Below are 24,905 nucleotides of genomic sequence, written 5' to 3'. Positions count from 1 at the left end.
ACACACACACACACACACACACACACACACACACACACACACTTGTCATCCATGCTGGGTAGTGAACCTCCTACCTCTCCAAGTTATACAGTCTAGAGAGCAATATATTAGTTGCATGCACCACAGTAGAAGATGGATAATACTTGTGTGTGAAATTGGACAATGGAATATTTGTAAAAAAAGCAATACTTTGAAGAGAAGACACTGTGCATCATAAGCAATGCAAACATATATATGTATGTGGGACAATGTAACATTACTATGATTGCCACATGCAATGAAATCATTTTATAATGAATTGTAGATACTGTCCTTACTATACATTGTGTTACTGTGAGGGATATTGACATATTCCACATAATAGGCTGACATACAGTTTAACTGTTGCACACCACTGGATTATCAATCAAACATTGCTGTGACTCTGTGTCAGTATAATTGCAGGCTTGTATTGTCTCATACTTGCATTATGTGCATTGGCAAGATGAATATTCAAGTCATACATAGGACAGTCCTCTGCAGAATGACAGTAATGGATTTTGTCAGAACAGGTTAATCGAGCTGGTAACACAGTGCAAGTGTAAACATGGTATAGCAGACATATTACTTTGCACACATAAATTAGTCAACATCATTCATAAATATTGTACAAAAGAAAACTATACTTCTTTGATCTTCTCTCTTTTTTCTTGTATTGTTTGAGCTCAGTACCACTAAGCTGATTTAACTGCTAATGGCAACGTGCTAACACACATGTAATGATATCTTGAAGTGTAGAACTTACAATTGTAATTAGCAATACTCTGTATTGCTTTTTGCCTACTTCCACACAAAGATCTTTGCAAGACAGGCTTCATAACAGGTAACAGGGAGATTAACGTAACAGCAGGATAATGATGTGTGAAGTACACATTTATCCAATATTTTTCCATCTCTTTCAACTTTCTGGTCCAAAAGCCATGTTTGCGCTTTTCTGCCTTTCCTGTAACTAGTCTAGTCCAGATACAGATTTGTTGTATCCAGGACTGTATGTTAGCATCTGAGTCCCCCCAAGCCTTTCTGTGTTGGAGGGAAGCCTTCTAGCTTATCTGTGGAAGTCTTAAGCACTAGGTAGCCCATCTACCACAAGAAGAGTGGTTTCTGGCCCAGAATTTGTAGTTTATTGCCTGTTTGGGTAGTTTTTCCATCTCTTTTATCTTTCTGATTTAAAAGCCCACATTTGCACTTGTTTCCCACCTTTCCTTTAACTAGTCTAGTCCAGATATAGATTGCTGTATCCAGGACTGTTTGTAAGCTTCTGAGAAGTGCCAAAGTTTGCTCTTTAAATTTTCCCTTAGATCTGATAGTTCTGTCCTCAACTGCAATTTTACTAGCTTACTAGTCTAGCACTTTACCACACCAGACTTCTTGTAACAATTATTGTAGCAGAAAAAGTGCTACCAGCACTAAATGTTTTACAAGGAACAGCTCCAGTACTTATTATTAATGCCCTCACATCCAGGCATGTCTAAAGGTCAGTTCCCTGTGCTTTCTCCTATTAACCTGGTGAACTTCGGCATCCTGAAGCAATGTAGCAACTGTCTCATGTACACTGACAACCTTCTCCTCTTACCTCCCAACACTCAGACTTGCGAGAGATGCACTTATATATCCAAATTGGAAGCCACGCACTCTCCAGCAAAGACCAAAATAGTTGGTCAAGAGGAGAATGTCAACACTTGCACCACACCACATGGAACACATAGCCCTCCAGAACACACACCAGTACTACCTTCACATAAAAACACAAACCACCCACCTTCGCGAAGGCTTTCAATAAAAATCTACCCAAACAGCAGGGACCTCCAAGGCAGAAATACACTCAACCACCACAACATAACACAAATCAAGAGACACATAACTCTCCTAAACAGTGTTCCACTCAACCAAAGCCCCTAAGGCAAAACAGCATGCCCAGCACGCTAGTTGTAGGTAACTCAATACTGAGGCATGAGGCACACTGATGTCCCACTCACTAGGTTGAATAAGGAGAAAGTAACAGTCAGCTGCCTGTCGGGTGCCAGGATCCACCATATAACACACATACTCAGGTCCCTCAACAACAGGTACAAATATGACTATGTCATTGTACATGTGGGTGTGAATGACCTGAGACGTACCTCCCTGGACTACATGAAAAGAGACATGAAGAAGCTCTTGGATTATGTAGCCCAGGCAGGTATGACCCTAGCCCTAAGCAGCATTTTACCATCACCCAGAATGATACCACAGTACAAGCAAAAAATGATTGAGTTTAACAATTGGCTAAGTTGCTGGTGTCATTCTAATGGGGTCCAGTATCTGTCTGCCTGGGATAACATGATTGACAGACCTCAATGCTCTGCCAGAGATGGCCTACATCTGTCACCCCTGGGCTTCTGGATATTGGCCAAGGCTCTTGCCACCCCCATAGTGGCTTTTTTAGGTGGTGCTCCAAAGACCAAATTACCACTGTAACAGCTACAAACAAATGCAATCTGAGGGTCATGCTGCTCAATGCTAGAAGTCTAAATCTCAAAATGCATTCACTCACAGCACTCCTTAAAATGGAGAACATTGACATTTGTGCTGTAACAGAGACCTGGTTCAAGGCAGCAGAAAGCACCCCTGCACTACCAGGCTATAACTCATTCCACACCTTTCGGCACCAGACCTTGGACTGAAGCTCCAAAGGTGTTGGTGTTTCCATATTCATAAAGGATGCACACACCTCCAGACTGGTAGCTCAAGATAATTCATCAGAGATGCATCAGGTGCAGCTAACATTGGTTAAGACAGTGATTCAGGTGGTAGCCTGTTATAGGTCCCCAAACATGTCCCATGACTCACACTATCATACTGGGTGACTTCAACTACCCCTCCATTAACTGGGAAAATTAGTCATGTACCAATACACTTGCCCAACGTTTCCTGGAATTCATTAATTTGAATGCCCTGGACCAGCTAGTTCTTACCCCTCTGGAGGTAGCAACATCCTGATCATTACTAACATGGGCGATCATTGCTCTACACCAGTAGTCAACTCCTCCCTGGTTACATCCGACCACAAATGAATCACCTTGGAAATCCACATCCCCCTGCAAAGGTAAACATCATGAAAACCTCCTCCAAAACTAACTTTGGGCTCATAAAAACAGAGGTGGCTAACTTCACAGCACCCATGCAAATGGAGAATAGTTGCATGACCACTAAATCATACACCAATGTACTGTACTTAGATGTACACAAATGCATGGATCTCGCCATACCCAATAGATCCAAGACGCTTTCCTCCAAAAAAGGAAGCCAATCTGGTGGTCTTCTGCCATAAACAAACTCTACAACAGAAGGAGGAAACTGATGGGGAATAAGGTGAAGTCTCAAGACTTGAAAAAGTCCCTTATCGGCCTCAACAAACAGTTGAAATCCCTCATCAAATCCTCTAAAGCTAGCTATGAAAACAGAATTGCAGCAGATAGTAAAGACAACCAAAAGGCCTTTTATAGTTATGTAAAGAATCCCCACGGCAATACCCAGATTTGCTCTGAGCTACTGCACAATGGTACCTCCTATACTGAGCCAACAGATATTGCCACTATACTGGCTGACAAATTCAGTTCCACCTTTACTCCCCCCCAAAGGACCAATCACAATGCCAGTAGATAGCTAGGCACCCAGTATTACTGCTGCACAGGTTAAAACAGCACTGTCCAAGGCCAAGAATACAACTTCTGGGGCCTGGGACCTGACAATATCCCTCGCTCTGTTCTACATGGACTACAGAGTGAATTGGCACCTCACCTGTATGACCTGTTCAATCACAGCATCACCTCAGGCTTTGTCCCTACCAAGTGGCACACTGCTATAGTCATCCCTCTCCACAAAGGAGGAGCAACTACAGACCCTGGGAACTATCACCCCATTAGCCTGATGAGTCTGATATGCAAAGCTATGGAATGCATCATCATGGACCTAATAAACAAGGATATAGGGAATCTCCAAACTCTGGATCCCACACAGTTTAGTTTTGTGAAGGGTAGATCATGTCTGATCACTTAGTTGACTAGTTGACTTCTTTGACTTCTTTGAGTTAGTCAACAGAGCTGTGGATGAAGGCAAGGTGGTTCATACAGCCTACCTTGATCTGACCAAGGCTTTTGATACCATTCCCCACTCAGGAATAATAGAAAAACTCACTAAGCTAGGCATCAACCCCTATATCACTAGGTGGGATGCAAACTGGCTCACAGATAGAACCCACAGTGTGAAAGTAGCTAACTCCAAGTTAGACTGCTGACCAGTCATGAGTGGAGTCCCACAGGGAGCAGTCCTGGTTCCTCTCCTGTTTGGTATCTATTTCTCAGAAGTCCAGGCCAACACGAAGAGACTCTGCCTGATAAAGTTAGCAGATGATTGCAAGTTGGGAGCCATTATTAACTCTCTAAGTGATTTTGACATCCTACAGAAAGGTCTCATTGAGACCAATGACTGGTTTCAGAACCATGGCCTTAAGCTCAATGCCAAAAAATGTGTCATCATCTCCATTGGGAAAAACCCGGTTCCCATGAATTATCACATTGATGGTAGTCCACTGAACACAGAAGGCATTATAAGAGATCTGGGAACACAGGTTGACAGCAACCTCACTTTTGACCACCACATTGCCACTGCAGTCAGAAAGTCCTTTTATGTGGCACATCTCATTACTAAGGGTTTTGCATCCAGGAAGAAGGAAGTCATTGTCTCCCTCTACTCTTCCCTCATTAAGCCAGTCATCGAGTACAATGCACCATTTGGCATGTACCTCACTAGACACATGCAACAACTGGGGAGGCCGTACAAGTACCTCATAAAGAGGATCCTAGGCCTTAGACACTTGTCCTATATGGACAGACTCAAAAACTCTGTCTCATATCACCTACTTAGAGGTGACATCTGCTTGACTTACAAAGCCGTGTCTGACCTAGCTCTGTTAGAAATGCTACATCTAAAGAAATCCCAATCCCTCCACACCACACGCTCCAGAGGCTTCAACCTCATTACGACAATCAACAGAACGTGCTTGAGGGAAAGGTTCATAACCCAGAAACTGCCCATGCTATAGAATAGACTTCCCATACATGTCAAACAGAGCACCTCACTGGCCCTCTTCAAGAGAAATCTTGATGAATGGATGGGAAATAGAAAATTCACTCCAGTGGCTCTACTCAACAGAGGCACTGGGAACTAAGGTCAGGTGGCACGATGCCAGGGTAATCCTATCGGCTAGGCTTGTAAAGGCTCCAGGGCCATTAGCCTAGTACACACCTATGAACCTATGAACATTTACAGATTCAGTAGTCTGACAAAATATCATGAAACATGTTGTCATCCATATTTACTGGAACAATTTCAGCATACCAAGAAAAACAGTTAGATCTGTGTATTATCTCAGTACAACACTTAAAATTCATATTTGTAGTAGTTAATATTTGACAAAAGATATCAGCAAACATAAATGTATGTAATCATTTGTATGACCTTAATGACAACTGTAATCCATTCAACCTACTCTTCATCTTGTTTGAAATTAAATTAAACTGAATAAACATAACAGTACAGCAGTGTGAAATGAGACAGAGTAATGTGGTTAAAGGTAATCAAATCCAAAGATATTGTAATAAGTTGTGCATTTTCATTTAGCCTTCTTTGCATATGTTGTCTGGCACCAGACATTGCGCAAATACAGTGGTGGAAAAATAGTGATACAGACTGGAGATGGTATATTGGCAGGGTGACATGGAGGCAGAGCCAAAGTAGATTATCACTGAAGAAGGATAATGGTGGCTCATAATAATATGTAACCAACTGGTACACCTAAATCAGTGGACCAAAACCACACAGTAACACTTAGCTAATGGCTAGTTTACAACCCTTGAAATTGTTATTTCTATACATTGAGCATTACATCATCGTGCCACAAAGAAATCACCACTTCACATTTGAGCATTACATCATCATGCCACAAAGAAATCACTACTTCACAGCATTAATATAACACTATTGAAGCACACTAACAACTTATTGAAGAATGAGGGGGGTATCAGAGAGAGAGTTAGAGACAGATGCATAGAGGAATAGCAACAATTTATTTTGTGGGACATGTTAAGAACATCTGTATGGTGTTTTAGTCTTACTTATTAAAATCTCATTAATCTGTCATGCTCTGTACAATACACTGATTACTATAGGTATAATAAACAAATAACTAACCAGGATAAGATTGGCTTACTACGTCTGCCTGTTGGGGCTGCGCTGTTTTTGAAAATGATGCCTTACTGCACTAGTCAAATGTTATGTTAAGGAAATGAGTTATATGGAGACAGCAACAGGATATTTGAAATTAAATATATGATAAGAATGTGAAGTTTCATGAAGTAAGAAACTGACATACAGTTGTATTTGAACCCATGACACTGTGTGGAAACATTAGACTACAAACAAGATAATTACCTCAACACACCACATCAGAATGTCTAATTTAATACATCCAGCAGCCTAAGGATTGGTAAATTACCCATCTCACAGTATTTAATCTGCCTTTACCCATGTGCCCATACCACATCATATTGAGGCACATTTTCATGATAGTAACTGGACAATTGCAGACTAAATTGAAATCTTCAGCTTTTGCAATAAGAAGTTAAACAGCATTCACTGTCAATCAGCATTGTTGTGTTGTGCCAAATTCCACGCAAATGCTGAGGACATAAAGTGAAGGCTTTTCCATGGGCCATTTCTGTCCATTTATGTTGTAGTGACTATTACAATGACTAGCTATTTGTGCTGTGTATAAATCTCTTTTTTTGACCAGATTAAACATGTGAAAAGGGGGTGATATCACAGTGGTGAAAATCTGTTTGGCAAGCAGAGAGTAGGACACATAGAAAAGAATACAGGAATTTGCAGAGGGTCATACAAGTGCAACATAGCTATCCACTTCTTTATAACATAAATGTACAACTGTCCACACAATTTCATGACTTTGGAGAGTCACCACTTCAATGATGGGTGACAACAACAGAATAATGTTGTATAGCTAATTGGACTGTATCAATTGTGTCAGGATTACACACAGGTGAAGTGGAGAGCTATGTATGGAGTGTAATTTATTTGTGGGACAGGTGCCCATTTATTTCATTTGGGAGAGAGAGGAATGTTGGAAAAGATGCTTAGGGATGAGAGGGCCAGGTAGGTAGGGCATGTTAGGAAGCAGGTGCAGACTTAAAGAACATACAAGACAGACATAGATGGCAATGGAGACAAAAGGTTGGGGGACATCATGATTGGGGATAGGTAGGGAACATCAGAGGTGCATCCACATCCAGCTTGAGAACAGTGTGAATCTAGTCCTCACTCTCAGAGCTGTCATCACTGTCTCCTGAAGCAGCTGGCAGACATCATGGTATTTAAAGAGGAGTCCAACCATGACCCTGGACTCCAGAATGGCCCAATGCTGAGCCCAGAAGTGCGCACCCTCTCCAACACCTGCCATAGTTCTTGCCAAGTTAAAACTCCAACTGGTTGTGCTGTACTCCTGCCTGTTGCACATAAATAAGCCTGTTTCCCCACCCATTACCATCATTGGGCAATTTTTAAAAATGCAGTGCATTGCTTAGCACCACGCAAACCTGATGAGCCTAGCTGAGTAGTGCTTAAACTTTCAATGCTTAGCAATGCTTAGTGGTGTTTCATAGGTTCATAGGTTCATAGAAGATTACTAGGCTAACAGCCCTAGAGCCCTTATAAGCCTAGCCATATTTATCTCAAGTTACCACAATTGTCAGTGGTTAGTTGAGTGAAGTTCACAGAGGTAAAGGTCTATGGTAGTTAATATTTACTTTCTCTGTCCAGAAATGATATGGGCGCCACCCCAAGAGTGAATTTGTGGTCACTCATCCATTGATCTTGGTTGCATTTGAAGAGGGTCAGGGAGGGGCTCTGTTTCACATGAATTAGAAGCTTATTCCAGAGAAGTGGCAGTCTCTAGGAGATGTAACTTTCTCTCCAGCATGACTTGTTCATGTCAGAGACTAGGGTAATATCCCTGGAGCGAGTGACCCTCATGCAGTTTGATTTATGAATGTGTAGCATTTCCATCAGGGCTGGTTCAGAGTTTACCCTGTAAACCAGGCACAGGTCACCCCTTAGCAACCTGTAAGAGACAGAATATGGTGACAGGGCATTTAGTCTTTCTGTGTTAGACTTGTTTTGTGTACCCTGTAATTTCTTGATGAGAAACTTATATGGTCTCTCCAATTGTTGCAGGTGTTTGGTGAGATTCATAGGTTGGTACTAGGCTATCGGCCCTAGGGTCTATACAAGCCTAGCCATAACAATTCCCTGGCTATTACTTCCCACAGTATTTACTTCCCTGGACCCCTGTCTAGCAGGGCGACTGACATGATCCCCGGGGTGAATTTCCTATCTCCCATCCAATCATCAAGGTTCCTTTTGAAGAGGGTCAAAGAGGCGCTCTGCTTCACATGTATGGGCAGTCTATTCCAGAGTCTTGGGAGTCTCTGGGTCAGGAACCTATCCCTCCAGCATGTTTTCTTCATTGTGATGACAAGGTTTAGATCCCTGGAGCATGTGCCTCTGAGGGATTGGGAATTTCTTTAAGTGCAGCATGTCCAACAGCTCTGGGTTTGATATGGCCTTATATGTTAAGCAGAGATCACCTCTGAGTAGAAGATATGCAACAGAATAAAGGTAGAGGATTTTTAGACAGTCAGCATAGGGCATCTGCTTTAGGCCTGTGATTCTTTTAGTGAGGAATTTCTGCAGCCTTAACAGTTGTTGCAGATGTTTTGAGAGGTACATACCAAATGGGGCATTGTATTCTATAGTGGGGCTAATGAGGGATGAGTACAGTGGGACAATGACCTCCTTTTTTTTGGATGAAAAGTCCTTAGTGATGAGGTGTGCCACATAGAAGGATTTCCTGACTGTTGTGGCATTGTGGTTATCGAAGGAGATCACTGTCCACCTGTGTCCCTAAGTCTCTTATCACACTTTCGGTGTTTAGTGTACTGCCACGTATGTGGTAATTCATGGGTACATGTTTTTTCCCAAAGGGGATAACTATACATTTCTTGACATTGAGCTTGAGCCCATGGTTCTGGTACCAAGCATCTGTGTATGTAAGGCCCTTTTGTAGAATATCCACATCATTTGGGGATTCAATAATGGCTCCTAGTTTGCAGTCATCTGCCAAAGACCCTTAGTGTTGGCCTGTACTTCAGAGAAGTAGATGCCAAACAAGAGCAGTTCCAAGACTGAACCCTGAGGTACTCCACTTGTCACTTGTCTGGAGCTGGATTTGGAGTCGGCTACTTTTACAGTGTAGGTTCTGTCAATAAGCCAGTTGTCAACCCATCGAGTGATGTAGGAATTAATGCCCAGCTTAGTAAGTTTATCTATGATTCCAGAGTGGGGGATGGTGTCGAAGGCCTTGGTGAGGTCCAGACAGGCTGTGCGGACCACCTTACCCTTATCCATGGCTCTGGAGCCTAATTAGAAGAAGTCAATCAGGTACAGGAGACAAGATCGGCCCTTCATGAACCCAAACTACATGGGGTCCAGTGTTGGAAGGTTGCCAATGTCTTTGTTTATAAGTTCCATGATAATAGGTTCCATGGCCTTGCAGGTCAGGCTCATCAGACTGATGGGGCAGTAGTTTCTGGGATCCAAGGTGGATCCCACCTTGTGGAATGGGATAACTGCAGCTGTGCGCCACTCAGTGGGCACAAAGCCTAAAGTGACGCTATGATTAAACATGACACTTAGGTGTGCAAACCAGCTTAGCTGGGCTCAGCAATGCTCAAACAAGCAAACAAGCATTGCTTAGCAGTGCGTTGTAGTGCTTCTCCCCACTTAGCAATGCAAAAATCAGCTAAGCACAGCTAAAACATTCCATATTTAAGCAGTGTTTGGCAAGGCTTAGCTGTGCTTAACGGAGCTTAGCTAAGCACAGCAAAGCCAAATTTAAACATACATCTATAACTGTGTATTTGCCACTTAAATGCTTAATAACATGTCTGTGCATACATACAATATGCAATCAAGGATTTAAACATAATTCTTATAATGTGTATTTGCAACATAAATGATTAATAACCTGTCTTTGTATTCATACAAAATTCACTCAAGGTTTAATAGTACTTGTCATAAATGTGTATTTCCAAAATAAATTTAATAACCCATCTGTGTAATCATACAAAATGTAATCGGGATTTAACATTATTCTCATAATGTGTATTTACAAAATAACCTGTCTTCCTACTAAAACCCTCCACCTAGTGCACATAAGGCTGTAACTCTAACCATTTGGCTACATGACCATGTAGACTTCTGCTATACTGTTACATATATCTCTCCACTACGATTAAGCACTATTGAGCACTGTGGCCTTAACCTTTGATTTCATAATTAAATGTATCAGGTTTCTATTTTTAGATGTCGGGCACATGTCCATTGTTGTGCGCTGCACCACGCCACACAAACACACAAAAAATAGATACATAAAAATAAACCTTTTATTACATATGTATACATTGATATCTGGCACTTTGACAGTGCAGGGGGTGTATTACTCATCTCCAGACACAGTAACACACTCCATACACTGATTCAATAACTGTATTACATGGCTCCCCCTCAGTAACATACCTTCATTAATATGCATGGTGTGCTTCCAAGGGGGTACCACATACCTGGCCACTGTACTTTCCATGTAGGCTTTACACTATGCCTACAAGGATTTTATTAAATACCAGGGAGTATTTTTAGTAACTATTCGTTAATGATTTTTGGGAGCTAGAACCTTTAAGAATATGTAACGTTTGTTTAGTTTTCTCCAGGCTGAAGTTTGCACTGAATTTATTTGCTAGTATATTATCAGTATGTACATGTTCTGAGTGTGTGATTCCATTTTGAATGAGTTTTGAGCAATGTTATGGGTTAATAGCTCTCATCTTCCCATGTATCTGAAGAAGGATCTGTTATTATCTTTAGCTTCTGATGCTGGTCTAAGTTAATGGAATGCCTTTGTTTTCCTGATGGTATTTTAAATCCCTTTGATAACTTCTTAATATTATCCTTGACTTGTGGGACTTTTTTTTGCTCTTTATTTTAAGAATATATTTTTTTTCTTTTCAGTATAGTTTATTTATGCTTGTGGATCTCCATGCTGGTTTGTTCTTACATTTCCCATTTTTGTTTTCATCTAATTGGGTAGCTAAGTCACTACATTTATCCAGGTGAGAATAGAAGCTGTCTGGGTACTACACTTGTATGTAAATTTGAAGGTTTCATCATAGAATTTTTATTATTCCCAATATTCATAATCAAATTTTTATTATTCCCACTATTTCCAATATATGGACTTTGCAACAAGGGGTGAGAACACACTGAACAAGGTATACAACAATGCTAAGCTGGCATTTAAGGCAGTGCCTCACCCACACCTGGGAAACTCTGACCACCTCTCCACATTGTTACTACCAGCTTGTAAACCATTGCTAGCTAGAGGGAGACCAACAGTTAAACAAGTAAGAGTATTGTCAGAGGGTGCAATCTCTGCACTCCAGGACTGTTTTGAGAGCACAGACTGGAGCATATTCAAAGAGGCAGCTACGGAGAATCAGAGTATCAACCTGGAGGAGTACACTGAGGCAGTCATGGGCTACATCTCGAAATGTGAGGATGGTGTGACAGTCACCAAAACCATCATCGCATGAGCCAGCCAGAAACCCTGGTTGACCAGAGAGGTGTATGAACTATTGAAAGCAAGGAATGCAGCCTTCAGGTCTGGAGACAGGGAAGCCCTCAGAACAGCCAGAGCAAATCTGAACAAGGGAGTGAGGGAAGCAAAATGCACCTATGGCATAAAGATCCAGAGCTACTTCTCTGACCAGAAAGACCCCAGGCACCTATAGCAGGGTATCCAGTCCATAACTGACTACAGAACCCTGTCTTCACAATGTGAGGACAATAAGGAATTCCTAAATAAGCTGAATGTCTACTTCAGCAGATTTGAAGAAGGGAACAGAACAGCAAAGAAAATGGCCATCGGTCATAATGAGAAGATGCTCACCCTCAACCCAGCTGATGTCCAGAGGGCACTGTGCAGAGTTAACTGGAGAAAAGCAGCTGGACCTGACAACATCCTAGGACATGTGCTCAGGGACTGTGCAGTGCAACTAACAAATGTCTTCATGGATATCTTCAATAGCTCTCTGAGTCAGCAAATAGTTCTAAAATGCTTCAAGGATACAACAATCACTCCATTACCAAAGAAGTCTCCACTATCCTGCCTAAATGACTACCGCCCTGTAGCCCTCATCTCCACAGTGATGAAGTTTTTTGAAAGGCTGGTTAAGGATGCCATAACATCTGAGCTGCCTGCTGATCTTGATCCTCTGCAGTTTGTTTACCAAGCAAACCACTCTATGGCAGATGCCATCTCTCTAGCACTCCATCTATTGCTGGAACACCTTGAGAATAAAAACACCTTTGGGAGGGTACTATTCATTGACTTCAGCTCTGCTTTTAACACAGTCATCCCACTTCATCTGGTAATGAAGCTACTCCAACTGGGAGTCAACACTCCACTTTGTAACTGGATTCTTAACTTTCTCACAGACAGACCTCAGAAAGTGTACGTAGGAAATAACTCCTCAGATAGCATCACTCAACACTGGAGTTCTACAAGGATGTGTACTAAGTCCCTTGCTGTTCACCCTGTTAACACATGATTGTACAGCCAGGTACAATATAAATCACATCATCAAGTGATGACACAACAGTGGTGGGCTTCATCAGTAATGATGGTGAAACAGCATATAGAGATGAGGTGGAACAACTCATTACCTGGTGTGGAAATAACAACTTAGCACTAAATTTGAACAAGACAAAAGGGATAATTGTGGACTACAGGAAAAATCACAAGGAACATTCTCCTCTCATCATCAGTGGAGAAACAGTGGAAAGAGTGAGAAGCATGAAGTTTCTGGGAGTGCACATCGATGAGGACTTGTCTTGGAACACAAATACAAATGCCATAGTCAAGAAAGTGCACCAGAGGCTGCACTTTTAAGAAGGCTGATGGCAGTGAATCTCCCATCGGCAGTTCTCACTACCTTCTACAGAGGTACAATAGAAAGCATCCTGATGAACAACTTCGTAATATGGTATGGAAGCTGCTCTACCTCTAAGCGCAAATCCCTCCAGAGAGTGGTGAAGACCACCGAGAGGATTATTAAGACCACCTTACCACCTATCCACAACTTATACTTATCCAGATGTCTCAGCGGGTCCAGAGGAATAATTAAAGACTGCACTCACCCTGTTTACAGACTGTTTCTGCATCTATCATCTGGAAAGCACTTCCGAAGCATATGTTGCAGAACTACGAGATTCAGAAACAGCTTCTTCCCTAATGTCATCAGGCTGCTGAACTCTAATGAAGACTACACTCCATGATGTCCAACTGGGTCGGTAGAAACTGTCTCAATTTGTGCAAGAATCTGGTTACCAGTCTCACCTAATACTTAGTGCAATATTCATCATGACTGTAACTTATAGGCCATCTAGGGTGGTAGCAATGCAGTAAAATATCTCTTCTTTCAGTGCAATACATGCAAATTCATAAAGTAATCATACTGCAATACTCTAAGGTCCATAGTGCAATACTTTAATGTTCACAGTGCAATACTCAATGTCTCTTTCTGTGCAAGGATCAATGCAATGTCTTAACCAAGTACCTCTGCAATACTAAAGTATCATGCAAGTGAGAGTTCAGTTCAAAAAGTGTTAAAATGTGTTTCTAATTATGTGCAATATTAGTCTGTCTACCTGCATGTCTGTGATGTAATAGCCAGGTGTTAACATCTGTAAATGTCTGTGAAAATAGTCTATATGTTGTCTGCACATTGAGTCTGGAGATACAGAATTTCATTTAGTTTTTGCACTTGTGTGATTTCTGAATAACAATAAAATTTACTTTGACTTTGACTTTGAGTTTGAGAATTTTAGAAGGGTTGTACATTTGAAGTCCTTGAATTCAGTGATATTTGCATCTAAACATTTAGAGATTTTGATAGAGAGGATTACCTGTTTGTGATGTGAACCAACAAAATCAAGTATAGGCACCAAATGAAGGTCCCCAAAGTCACGTACCAATCAATAGTCAGAAGGAACAGCTGTTTATTCAAAACATAAACGCAACACTCCCCACAGAGTTTTCGGCAACAAGACTTCTTCAGATGTATGAATAAATGCATCACAAGCTGCTACTTCCTCTTTTATACCCCGTGATCCCTTAATTACATAATTGTTTAATGAGTTAAAACAAATACAGTTAAAAAAACAGATCGTAAAAGCAGCTTAAAACCAACCTAACATGTTCCTGTATAAATACTAGTACATCAATACATGAATATACAAATATATAAATATAGGAATAAAAGTATTTAAATATATAAATATAAATGCTTAAATGTGTATATAAAAATGCATTATTAAATTCTTTAATCAAAATAAATTACATAAATAAACCTATATACTAAAGTGCATGAAGTAGCATTCACCTAAATACAAAATGAATAGGCTAGACGCATATAAATTTCATTAAACATATATTATACATACAAGAAAGGAAGGAACCTAAAGGAATTATTGGAAAGAGATTACAAGTTATCCCATAGAAAAAGAATAGGAACTTACAAGTGTGGATTTTGTGCCCAGTGTCCATTTATTTTAAACCAGGATTCAGTGTGTATTGCAGAGAGGGGTTATACAGTTAAAGTTATAGCTTTTCTAACTGTTGCAGTGAAGGTTTGATTTATTTAGCTATAGGTAAACAGTGTGCAGCATTTTATGTTGGAAAAACTACATGTAAATTAAAAAGAAGGATTTACGAACATTTTAATGCCATTAGAAAACAAGATAATAACAATGCACTGTACAAACATACCTTAGCATGCAAACAGGCAAGATGGGTTTTTTTTGTGCTTGAAAAGGTGGATCAGAATGTGGGGGGGGGGTCCCTGGGAGACCAGGAGTGAGGTATGGGAATTATATCGGCAACTGTTTTTAGAGGCCAATAGGACCCTGGGACTTAATGAACATTTATCTATTGTCCCTATATTGAAAATAAGAGGTGCAAAATTATAACTTGTGTGGTCTCTGTTTTATGACAAATTTGCAATCGGTTTTTAATATATGTTTAATGAAATTTATATGCTTCTAGCCTATTCATTTTGTATTTAGGTGAATGTTACTTCATGCACTTTAGTATATAGGTTTATTTATGTAATTTATTTTGATTAAATAATTTAATAATGCATTTTTATATATATTTGTATATACACATTTAAGCATTTATATTTATATATTTAAATACTTTTATTCTTATATTTATATATTTGTATATTCATGTATTGACGTGCTAGTATTTATATAGGAACATGTTAGGTTGGTTTTAAACTGTTTTTATGATCTGTTTCTTTAACTGTATTTGTTTTAACTCATTAAACAGTTATGTAATTAAGGGATCATGGGGTATAAAAGAGGAAGTAGCAGCTTGTGAAGCATTTATTCATACACCTGAAGAAGTCTTGTTGACGAAAACGCTGTGGGGAGTGTTGCATTTATGTTTTGAATAAACGGCTGTTCCTTCTGACTATTGCTTGGTACGTGACTTTGTGGACCTCCTTTTCATGCCTGTACTTGTTTTTTGTTGGTTACCAGTAGTTGCAGGCACCTTGTCTCATTGTTTTCTTTGTTTGTGATGAGACTTAACCAGGGAAGGGAATACTATTGGAATAGTAGATATAGATACTGTATTTGTAAGGACCAATTCAAGAGTATTTTGTGGGTTCTTTGAAAATTTGGTTCAGAGAATTATTGCTTTTAAAGTATAAGACGTTTTGGGTACTTACTACATTTGAGGTGAATGTTATCCAGTTAATCAGCAAATAATTAAAGTCTCATTGGATGATGGAGTTTCTGTTTATAGGAAGTTCATTTGAAATATTTAGGGATCTTGCATGAATTTCAGGGTGCATCGAGAGGATCCCTATAGCAGGCTATGATGTGATAATTGATCTTATTTAGTATGATTTGCTGTCAATAAGTGCTGTTTTGGATTGCTTGGAATCTGCCACAAGATAATGTGGTTTTCTAAGAAATATGGATATGCCACCATAGATCCCTAGGTCTAAAGGAATGGTATTCACAAAATCCAGTTACAGTGGGAGTACTTTCTGAGGATTTGATCCAAGTTTGGGTTAGAACACACAGATATGAAAATGTTTCAAATCTAGGATAACTTTGAAGTCAGGTTACTTGTTAGTTAGACTATGAGCATTAATCATTACTACCATGATGTGGTCTTGTGCTTGATTTGTTTTACTAGTAAGGTAGGCATGTACCCTAGATGGACTTTGTCTAAAATCACTAGGGGGCCAGTAAGGGCTTTCATCAGTATATAGAAGTCTTGCAATGAGAGGTGCAGTCTGTCCCTGGTCAAGCAGTTTTTGTCAAGCATCTCATTTCATGTTCTCACATACTGGATCCCTATAGAATGATACCAGCAATGTAACAGATTGATTAAACCAATCAAATTTTCTTTGCAGTTTGGTATCATACTTGCGGAAGGAAGGATTTTGCTAAATACCAATGTTTTTCATGCATTTGTGGCATCCATGGGGTGCTCTGACATGTTTTTCTGCATATCTCCCAGTGGTTTCACACTATAGACTCCTCACAATACTCTGCAGTTGACTCACTTACTATGGGAGGCACCTGGGGGTACCATATGTAGGTGACAGATAACTGGAACTTGACTGCCTGCAATCAGGAATAGCAATAGCTATATTATGCGATCATCTGAGATTAGCAAGCTCTACACACTGTCATGGGGAGTGAAAAAGAAATCTGCAGCTTGCAAGTGTAGTCTTATACTTTCAACAAACCTCATTACCATAGATGATGATGGGCACATAGATTGTCCAGTAAAATGAAAAGCTTCAACCTATAATTTATTTATTTTATTTTATTGTACATTTGTTTACTGGGATAGTCCAACTGGGCATAGGTCCATTTACAGCGGAGGCCTGGGGAGAAAAGCTCCATAGTAGATTACAAACATAACAAGGTACAAGTTAATACTACAATAATGAAAAAATTCAATATTCATGTACAATCTTAACAAATACTAAGTACACATTTTGGAATTAGAGAAAAGAATGATGTCATACAAATTTCAGCCTTAGCAGCAATCCCTAAGTAGGGTACTCAAACAAATACCGTCCTATGATACAAAAACATGCAGTGTTCGTACTGTATGTACCAAGAAAAGTCTAAGTTGGATGTGGAGAGGAGGACAGTCGGAGGTTCAAAGATTTAAGAAATGCATGAGCATAACCATTTATTCATGAGATATGATTTGAGTGAGTTTTTGAAGTGTGTGTTTGTGGGGGTAGAGGTAAGGGAGCGGGGGGACTATTCCAAGATTGAGCTATTGTATGGGAGAAAAGAGCAAAAGAGCTTTCCCTGCATTGTTGTTGGCTTTAGTAATGGAGGGAAGAGTCTTGTCAGTTGAACGGAGAGGACAACTTGTTTTGTAAAGAGAAAGTAATTGGCTCAGAGCGGAGTTTTTTTTTTTGAGATGTCTAACAATATTAGCAGCAAGGACTAACTGATGGTAGTTCAATAGCTGGAGAAGTTCTAGCCATTTTAGACCCTTTAGTGATTCTCAGTGATGAGTTCTATAATTTAAGCCAAAAGCAAACCTAGCAATTTTTTTTGTAGCAAGTTTCCAGTTTGGCTAGGTCCTGATTTCTGACTAGGGAGAGAATTGTTGCTGTGTACATTAGGGTAGATAATAGATGGATATGGGCTAGGGTGGATCGTGATTGCTGTGTAAGGAATTGCTTATGCCTGTACAGGGTTCCCATTTTTTTGTGGACCTTTTTTACAGTATGTGAGATATGGATGTCAAAGAGGAGATTATTGTCGATTTCAACACCAAGGAGTTTGGTGTGTTCAGAGGGGGATATGATGGTACCATTTTTGGATGAGCTTGTGAAAGATGGAGGGGCAGCAATAGACTTGTTGGGGGTGAAAAGTAGCAATTTTGTCTTATTGGGATTCAGGATTAGTTGGATGTTAGTTATCCAGCTTTCAACAGCAGGAAATAATTCTTGAGTTAGTTTCTGAAGGGTGGAAGGAGATGCAGCTGAGCAGATGAGGGTTGAATCATCTGCATACTGTATGAGTGAGGCATGCAAGGTAGAGGTGTGTAGATTGTTTGTAAATATGGAAAAGAGAAGAGGGCCTAGTATTGATTCTTGTGGTATGCCTATTGAGATTGGGAGTAGGAGGGAATGTGTGCCTTGCCATTGGACTGACTACTGTCTGTTTGAAAGGTAGTTTTTAAACCAGTTAATAGTAGAGGGGGGGAAAGATAGGGAGGCTAGGGAGTCTATTAGTTTTGAGTGTGAGACCATATCAAATGCTTTGGAGAGGTCTAGAAATACTGCTGATACAAAGTTATTATTATTTATATGTCGGTTCACTAAGTTGGTGAAAGAAAGTAGGGCAGTAGTTGTGCTATGATTTTGGCGGAAGCCGTGTTGTGTGGGGGAGATAAAGTTGTGTGAGTTTAGGAATCCCATAACTTGTATGTGAATACATTTTTCCAGTAGCTTAGATAATTATGAACATAACCCACGATACTTAATCTCTTCCACTTGAGGTGGTTTTGTTTCCTTTTATGAGAAATCCATGACATCTGACTTGGAGGTATTGATTTTCATTCCAGACTCTTCACTCTAATGTTGGCAATCATAGTAGCTTGAAGATAAGAGAACAATAACATCTTCATAAAAACAAAAGGTTTACCCTTTTCCCAGACTAGATACTTATCACAGCGGCTCTGACTTGATATCCTGCCTATAGAGATCGCAAATATGATGGGGAAGACAATAGACCTTTAGTAGAGTAGAGTCTTACTTCCACTGTGAATATAATAATTAATATTAACATGAAGAAAACTCTGGTTTCTCAAATACAGAGCTCAAATGGCAAACAGCAGCAGCCATATGAATCTGCCTTGTTATATCACCTCTCACAAGACTTTCCAGGCTAATGATTAACATTCCTTCTTCATGTCTATAAATTACCTGCAGGCAGTTCTGTCAAACTCTTACAACTTTTCAAAAATCTGTACAAGGACTGCAAGGTTGCCTGGTAATGATGGAATCTATATTGTTGTTTCTGAATTGCAGGCTCAGATATGACGTCTTTTTTCCAGCATCCTGGTGTAGATTTTCCCACAGTCTGTGAAACATGATCCATCTGCATCAGGACCACACCCTTGTTGTCATTTATTAAAAGGGGACCACCACCTCAGTCTACAAAACCAGATGCAATGCTCCTGCCTTCTGTTCAATATTCAAAAGGCATGTTAGCTGCAATGTACAGGTAATGTTTTGTAAGTCCAGCATTTTCAACCAGATGACATCCATTCTTGGAGCCTTGTCAAAGCAGAATTGTTTAGTTATGAAATACAAATTAAAAAAAAAAGATAATTATCATGATGACAGCAGCTTACCACAGAGGGTTATGAGTATGATTTGTTTAAGAGCTTCATCCTGATATACTGTGTTTGATTCTATTAGTCTTCATTTGTCTAGTGTATGATTTCAAACAAGTCATGTAACCACTCAGTGCCTCAGGCCTCTAATGAAATGTGCTAGCATCCCAGTTCACAAAACAAACAAAAAAAAAATGATGATGATGAAATGAAGATGATGAAATAGATCAGTGAATGTGTGATATATGTGTATGTGTGTATATATATATATATATATACACACTGGAGGGGGCAGGCTACAACAGTGTGCTTGCTATATAGTCAAACTACAAGCTCTTCTGTAGTCACTTTGTTTCATGTCTGGAAACGTCTTCTGGGAAATTATCTATATTTTGTGTAATTGACATAGTCTGATCTATAGTACACACTATATGTTTTTGAATTCACATTGTACAAATATCTCACAAGCTGAACTGATATGTTTTGTTTTTAGTTTACTGAGATTTAGAATACATGATCCACTGAAAGAAAGCTGTTTGGCAAACCTGTAAGTATTGCAGAAATGGTTAATCATATTTACTCTACAACTGCATTTGTGGTTTTCATGTTTCTTTTTTTTTATCCACATTAGAATTTGAAGATGTAGCCTTTTTTTTCTTAGAAAATTTATTGATAGAGGTTGTAATATTTGTGGGTAGAATATTTGTGCAATTCAAAATTTGTTTGTACAAAATGTTAGTATATGACTGTCTATTGCAACAAATATAAAAGTTATTGAAATAAAGACAACATTTACAAAAAATGTATACAGTGTGAATAGCGGAAGCATCCCATCTAGTTCTGCTAAATTTTCAACAATCAGACTTTAGTCTACATCTACCTATTAAATCCAAAACATTAAGTTCTTCCTTTAAACTTAGTATGCAAATGGTATGCTTCTATAGACATTGACATGTTAAGATATCAAACTTAGGCCCTAAGAGTCTACATGCCAACCAGCTAAGTAAGCTCAGTATCACAAGCAGTATCTGCACACAGCATATTTTTAGGTGGCGAAATTAACCTATAGTGAAATTTAACTGATTTAAAGTTGGGTACTGGAATGCTTGGAGTAAGAGACTTCAGAGGTAATTATCTGTAAAGGGGAAAAGTATCAATAGAAGAAAAAAGGATTTAGTAGTATGCGTTACAGAGAAATTAAACTATAGAACCCAGTACATAAGGACAGTTGGAAGAAGGGTGGAACTTAGAATAGGTATGTAAGAGTTGGTAGTTTAGGACATAGAATTTATTTTTTAGTATACTGTATAATACATTAGCTAGAATGTATCTTTACCACTTAACATAGCAATGTCTTGCATGTTGAGAACATTTGAGATGATGAATAAGGTTCAAAGAATGACGACTGATATTATATGAGATCTCAGACTGGTGATATATTAATAAGCTGTAGTGAGACAAATGCAACAAACATATATTTTCTAAATAAAAATGTAACCTCTCTTTTCATACCACTGACACAGCCATATCATTGACACCTTAATAAAAAGTGTGTTTAATGTTGATGATTAACAATTTTACTATGATTTCTTTATTCTGTATGCCTTGCAGATTAGAATGTAATCTATGGTGGGATAAATTTGTAGAACACATATTCTTTTTTTAACGGTGTGAACTAATTTCAATGTATAAACATTAAACATTTCATGCTAATGTACATTTGTTTATCCAACTACTGCAGGTAAACCAGAATTCCTTTTTGTGGAGGGCCCAGGCAAACCAAATAGATGAAGTCAGAAAGCTTGATTGTCAGTGTCCCTAGATAACAACTAATAACCTGAGTACCTACACTGTCCACCTTAAAATGATACTGTAGTACACGAGTTGTTTTCTAACTATTCAGGTAGTCTCATCATCACCTCTACTGATGACTTTTTAAAATTTCCTTTTATCTCCACCTCCCTTTTTGACAGATACCCCCAGCTTAGTGCCAGCATAAAATCATGAGAATTCTAAATGTTATATCTCTGTTCTAATCAAGTTTGTCTGTTCAGAAACTTAATTTTCTAAAGTGCTAATTTCTGCATATAACCAGGTTAAGATATGTGTAGCAAAACTATATTTGATTTTTGCAAAAAAATAGGGCAATGCTTACTGAAAACAACATACTTCCTCCCTAAGATGTTATCAGAAGCTATCCAGCCACAATCCCTTTTTCCCATTTTTGCACATGGGGTCAGGGTGTCACTTCACAGTGACAATCATCTAGAGCCAAGGTTTACACCGCCGGGGGGCTAACCCTCTGTTGATAGTTCTTCCACACCACACACTTGGACCTATGGCCAATTTAGAGTGTCCATTCTACCTGCTGCATGTCTTTGGAATGATGGAGGAAATTGGAGCACCTGGAGTAAACCCACACGAACACAGGTAGAAAATGCAGTCTCTACATAGAAGGTATCCCAGATGAGAACTGAACTGGGGAACCTCTTGTTGTGAGACAACAACACTATCCTATTTTATGAAATTGTGTACTAACCTGATTATCAGAATAGATAATGCCCGACAAGTAGTTATACAACTGTTCTTCATACTATATGACCATCTGGTTGAGATATGGCAACAATCACCTGATTATCTATCACCTTGTGTAGGTTATCCATCAAAACACACACCCACACACAAATGCACATGCAAGTGCACACATGCACACACACACACACACACACACACACACACACACACGCACGCACGCACGCACACACACACACACACACACACACGCGCACACACACAAACACACAAACACACAAAATACCTATCGACTGTCTAAAATTTTTAGAAATCCTACATATTTGCTTCATATTTTTGGTCTGTTCCTCATAAAATTGTGGTTTCCTGACAACTCATTAAGGACTGAAATCACTATGTAATGACAGGCATTTGAGTTTCAGACTTCATATCCATCAGAAAATGTATGCTAATACAAACCTGTTATTCTATCAATGTTCCAAGTTTATAATAGAAGTATTTAGACTCTGTCCCAAATTGTTGGCTGTTGTCCACTTATTATTTTTGGCTTTGACCAGAATTCTTGCACTAAGATGCTGAAATATATCACACTCACACACACACACACACACACACACACACACACACACACACACACACACACACACACACACACACACACATCATTCTGGTAGACCCATGAACCAAAGTTGATAGTCTGAATCTCTTCCTATTACTCTAATGCAGGGAAGGAGTTACAGAGATATATTACAGTACATTCCACAAGAGACACAATTGCTAGTTTTGCTGTAGTTGTTGAAGTACAGTTCACACTGGTCTGGCAGGGTGCTGTTTGGAGAACAGCCAGGATATCAATCAAGTCTTACTGCTGGAGAGGTAGGCTTGTTCAAATGCCAGATCTGTTGCTGATATGCTTTCAGAAACTGTTCTTAAAAATGGAAAGTTATGTTTTTCTGACATTGCTTGACTTCTACAGTGTTTGCACAGGAATCAGGTGACGTGCTCTTGGAAGAGAAATTATTTACCACGGTAATTAACTTTCTGGTGCACCCAGCTTTAGAAACTAATAAAAATAATTCACTCTTCCACCCAGCACTAAAGAGTTTCATTACACAGGCAGATTTATGACTGTATTTTATTTTATATGTATTGTACGGATTAGAAGAGAAGTTTTTGGCAGAATCATAGAAGTTCTCTAAAATGAATAATGTGGAGTTTGTTGATAAGACTGGTAGTATAGTCCCTTAAGTTTCTTGTAAGCAGCCCTCAGTTGTACACAGTGAAAAAAACAACAAACCTTGGCAGCTTTAAAAAATAAGCTTGAAACCACCATGGTGTTGATCTCTATGGTGGATGTAATTGTCCAGGTGACTGCCATCTAAAATATTATAATGTGACATAGATGCACAACTAAAGTATCATACTATGAAACAAATGCATTATTAAAGGAAATACTGTGCTAAGTAATCTTTTCTATTGCTTGTAGTAGACATATGTACCACTTTTACAGATAACTACTTCTGAATTGTTGGGTGCTAGTCATGCCTGCACCATGACATGAGTGAAATGCAGATATAGAGTCTCCTTTTCAGTTGATTCTACAAGCTTTCATATCTGTGATGAACTGCAAGGTGATCTAATGCCCCAAATTCGTAACTCTTAATACAAAGCTGCAAGGAAGTTTGTCCTTAAAGCATACAATTATTTCTTGCAGAGGTGCATTTGTAACATAACTGGTACCATTATGAGGTGAGTCATACACATTGCATATAATGTGTAACATTATAGTTTGACATGAGTTGACTATGTGCCTGACCTCTGTAGCCTCATGTACTATGGAAATGTAATGCTCTTCATTTTATCAATAGTGTCCCAAAACATCCAGCTCTGTGGCACAGAGTGATGAGTTCTGATTTTTAACTAAGCTTTTATTAATTGCACTGGACAACAAGACTACAGTTTGGTGTTATGCAAATGAACAAGCATTTTGCTGGCTTATCTGAGTGGGAGGAAGTGATTTCAAGATAGTGTGAGAGCACATGGTGCAGACTCTTCCAAGATAGTGTGAGAGCACATGGTACAGACTCTTGGCTCTGCTGCTGCTGAAAAACATTTGAAGCCTATCACCAGATTGCCCATGGAAGTTCTACAATGACATCCTTGTACATCAGCTGTGGGGTAGGACTGTGGGTACGAAACAGCAAAAAAAGCCTCATTACTTTTAGGGTGGGCACAATTCCAAGATGTCATGATCTCACCATCTGCTACCCAGTATTCCATTCAGAACAAAATGGTGATACGTGTTAGTGATGGAGATTGAGAAGGGACTCTTGGACACAGCAGATAGCAGATGGAGGAAGGGAACTAAAATTATATAGTTTCCTGGAAGAATGAATCACATGCCCATTTGAACACCATGAACAGCATTGTTCATACCATATTACCAGTGAGACTGTTCAGTTTTCTGACTACCATTTCAAACAAAAAAATAGTCATAGCCTTGCACATAAATATTTTAGGCTTATAATACAAACCCCCTCATTTAATAGGGTTAAGTACTAAACCCATGTATGAATGAAAGTATAATTTCCAATAATCCTTTTAGTAACAAATAGGAAAACTTTAAACTCCTCGTCTAACCAAATTTCCTTATATGTATGAATGAATAAGCAATACCATTTTCTTGTATGTTAACTTACATTTTCTTCATGTT

The sequence above is a fragment of the Protopterus annectens genome, chromosome 8.part0 (genome assembly GCF_019279795.1).
Source record: "Protopterus annectens isolate FY-2018-M chromosome 8.part0, PAN1.0, whole genome shotgun sequence".
Classification (NCBI taxonomy): Eukaryota; Metazoa; Chordata; order Ceratodontiformes; family Protopteridae; genus Protopterus; species Protopterus annectens.
The sequence above is the reverse complement of the archived record's forward strand: the minus strand, read 5'-3'. Positions refer to the sequence as shown.